The sequence below is a fragment of the Haplochromis burtoni genome, unplaced genomic scaffold (genome assembly GCF_018398535.1).
Source record: "Haplochromis burtoni strain Fernald_Lab_line unplaced genomic scaffold, NCSU_Asbu1 Contig_507, whole genome shotgun sequence".
Taxonomy (NCBI): domain Eukaryota; kingdom Metazoa; phylum Chordata; class Actinopteri; order Cichliformes; family Cichlidae; genus Haplochromis; species Haplochromis burtoni.
In genome coordinates this window covers 376,615-380,954 of record NW_024582868.1, presented here as the reverse complement: position 1 = coordinate 380,954, position 4,340 = coordinate 376,615, and positions in this window count along the sequence as shown.

Below are 4,340 nucleotides of genomic sequence, written 5' to 3'. Positions count from 1 at the left end.
GCTGCACAGAGAAGGGGAGAGACACAGGATTATTCCAGTCTATTTCTCATAGTGACGACTCCCCTCAAACAAATGACCATAATTTCCTAACCGTAGGGGCTAGATTCTTACACCGTTTTGTTCAGAAGAGATCTTCAAGTGTTGACAATTTACTATAATTTTAAGAAATACTATTAAGCACAACCTATAAAAAGCAGAAATACTATAATTTAGCAGAAATACTATATTAGCACAAATCCTATAAAAAGCAGAAATACTATATTAAGCACAAATAAACAGATACTATAAAGAGCAGAAATAGCTATGATTTAGGCACAAATAGTAATAATAAAGCAGAAAATTGACATAAATGGCTAGCAAAAAATGACTGAACATGTAGGTCCTACAAATACTTTAATGAAAACAGAAATAGATATGATTAAGAATATATAACTACCAAAATCACAAATATGGAGGCATATGAAACACACAATGCACAGAGAGACACACAAACACAGGCTCTAATCAGTCACCAGTCTAACTATATTCAATTTAAATCTAGCAATGACATCTGCCAAATACGTAGTTCTCTCTCTCTCTCTCACAAACAACACACACACACACACACACACACACAACACACACACACACACACACACACACAGAGAGAGAAGTAGTTAGCCTGGGAGCTGCTGAATTTAAATCCACCAATCAGAGTGGCTGTTTGCTTTCCCCCAAAACAGGTGCATCTTTTTACACACGCAGCAGCACAGAGAGCACAGGATTATTCGCAGCTATTTCTCATAGTGACGGACTCCCCTCAAACAAATGACCAAATTTCCTAACCGTAGGGGCTAGAGGGTCATTCTTACACCGTTTTGTTCAGAAGAGATGGGGGAATCTTCCAGTGTTAGACAATTTATCATTAAAATATGAATTATTAAGATATATGATGACTTGTAATGCACCATAACTGAGTAGAGCGAAGCAAAAACTGCCTTGACTTGCCCTCAAACAACGCTTTGTAACTCGAAATCTATTTGGAGTATCGATATCATTCTTTCACCGTAAGAGACAGCAGGCTTTGGTGAACAATCATGGAAATTTTCAGGTCTCTGTGGAAATCCAACAAAAAGTTATGACGAGAGAAAAAAGTGGTTCATTTCCACAGTTTGAAATCTGAAGAAATCTGAGCGAAGGACAAATTTCCTACCCTCAAACAAGTCCAACTCATTTCAGAACGGTAATAGGTGAGAAAGAAATTCTTGAATTGTGAGCGTCAGGAGTGTCTGAAGATATACCGGGACAAGCCTCATGTCTTAACTTTGCTTCGTTAAGGAGATATGACGATTCGAATATGCCTCTCATTACAGAAATCCAGCGATGATTTTGAACAAGCTCTCCATTGACTTTATATGGAGAGTTTTGAGACCTTGTGTTGGTCTGAGGAGATTTGCCAAAATTCTATAAATCCCACAACAATGATAGTGACATTTTCTGAAAGCCAGCAAAAATACCTACGTTTTGATGTATAATTTGTGGAAGTTGAGTGAAAATTGAGCAAGTAGCAAACAGTTGTTCGGACATGAAGTGAAAATTGCAAAACCTTCAGTGACACACTGGAAGCCAAGAGCATAGCAACCATAACAACACATGTATTTTGTGAAAAATCACAATTTTGCAACTCAAAACTTTAAGAGGCATAAAAGTAAAACAGTAAAAGATTTGAAAAAGCTGAATCATACCTGAATAGCCCAATAATTTGTGAACATTTTAAAGTTTGAATGGTTGTTCTAGGTGAAAATATGAGGAAGTAGTTAAGTTTCAAAAACAAGCAAATTTTAGCAGAATTGCTGAAGTTTCCCATTCATTTCAATGGGACAAATTAAAGGAAAAAAGTGGAATATTTTAAAAAGTATAATAGTTAAAAATAGCAAAAGTCATAGCCGGCATTAGCAAAAATAGCTGAATAGTTTAAAATTTGAACGGTGAAAATCGGCTGAAAATTGTGGAAGTAGTTCTACGGCGAAAAGTGTACGGAAGTCCTAGAGAATAAAGAATAAAGAGAAACAGGAACTCAATAGTGTGGATGCCTTAAGGCATCCACACAATAAAGAGAAACAGGATCTCAATAGTGTGGATGCCTATTAAGGCATCCACACAACTAGAAAAATTTGCATTTCCTGCGAAAATGCTGTGTGGATGCCTTTACGCTGAGGATGTCTGCTGAAAAAAGCTGAAAAAGTGGAAAAAAAAACAAAAAAATATTGCCCTGAGCGGGATTCGAACCTGGCACTTCTGGTACTCAAGGGAGGTTCTTATCTCACTGCGCCACAGTCTTTCTCACAAAGAAGAGGTGGAGAGATTGACAATTGGGCTGAAATGAGCAGAAGAGGCGGAGATATGTGCTAATAAGAGGTGAAAAGGCTTAAATGTTTCAGAAGTGTGTGCACCTGTTTTGGCGGGAAAAAGTACACAGCCTCTCTGATTGGTGGATTCAAATTCAGCAGCTCCCAGGCTGACCTAGAAACTTACTTCTCTCTCCCTGTGTGTGTGTGTGTGTGTGTGTGTGTGTGTGTGTGTGGGTGTGTGTGTGTGTGAGAGAGAGAGAGAGAAAGAAAATGACAGAGTTATTGCTGTATGTGAGCAATGTGTGATATGTATGTGAATGTGTGTTTAACTGACCTGTGTTTTGTGCAGCATCCGCAGTGTGTGTGCAGGTGTGCAGGAGGGGACATCAGCCAGAGGTGTTAAGATGCCCCAGGGGGCAGAAACAGGTAAAACAGGGGGGTAAGTGTAAGTGGCAGGTAGAATGTGCTGACATTTTAAAGCAAAACTCACCTTATCGCTAAGGCACATCCTCCTTTGTATTTAAGATCACCTTTTTAAATGTTCGACTTGACCATCATAGTTTTTGTACCTACAAGTTTAAACTGGAGCTCTGCCTTCCTGGACGCTCTGTTAGTACAGTGACCTCACAGCAGCCATGTTATTGGTCACATGAGGTGTCCAAATTCATAGGCTGCATCCTCCTGAGGACCTGTCCTTCGCAGTCTATGTAGGAAGTGAGCGGCTGTGAAATTGGGCGGTCTAGCCTTCAGATTTGCGTCATCGCTGTCTTGGTGGAGTTTAATAAACTCAGCCATCTGCTCCTTGCTGTCTAAAATATAACAGGACACTGGCGTAAATTCTCAACCATCTCACACTTTTGTTTAATCAGTTTTCTGTTTGACGTTTATTCAGCTGTGTGAAAACCAAGGAGGAACCCACCTGAGGGATTAATAAAGTTTTATTTTATCTAATCTAATCTAATAACTTTAATCTCAGCCAAACCGATTTACTCACCAACAAATAAAACTTTGAAAAAGCCAAACAATAACATTTTTAGGTTGTCTAAGTGACAACCTAAAAGACCGCGGTGATCTGAAAATGATGTGCTGGGAGTTTGACGTTCTCGCCGGCTCTAGTGACCCTCAAGCTCCCGGCTAGCTATCGAGCTGGTGGGTAGCAGACGTCTCTGAAAATGTCGGCACACTTGCAAATATGTGATGTCTTGATAATCGAGCAGATATCTGAAGTTTACACAGCTACATTCTCACCTGAAAATATGTTAAAAGTTTATTTTGTGACCCAGAAAGATTAATAAGAGTAATATTAAAACGTAGTAGCTGCCGCCATTGTTGGAAACTGGAACTGGCTGGGCCGCGCTATGAATTCTGGGATATGGTAGGCCACGAAGGATACACCCAAACCCATCCTTCAAATTCGGGGAAAAGGAGGATGCATTTGTCGCGTTGCTGTGACATAATCAGCCTACAAATGTGACCTCAGGAGGATGCAGCCCATGAATTTGGACAGCCCCCATGTCAGAGGACCAGCTCAGGTGAAGCTAGCAGACAGTTAGCAGCTACAGCCACCTGTGTCACCATCCACAGATCAGCCCGGCAGGCCCGTACATACTTTGCGCCCCCAGCTGGCACACATATACTTTCTCCTTTGATGAGGAAAAGCTGCAGGGAAAACAACAAAAAGGTTTTAGAGCGTCTGAAAACGTTTAAATGAACAGAAATAAATATAATAAAAATCAAAAGTGATGCAGTTTCTACTTGAGCATGAATCCGGTCTGACCCCTTACACACATCTTCTACTGTCTGTGTGTGTGTGTGCGCTGTAACACGGGCACAGCTGTCTCCATCAGCCATGCACACAGACTCACAAACGTGGCTCACCATTAACAATGAAACATTTGTTTATGTTTGCAAGAGCGATCGCTCCGTTTCACTTTTAAACTCTATGATTATGATGACACATGTAAACAAGTGACTCATTAGAAACTGAATAAATGGCAGCTATGCTGACTC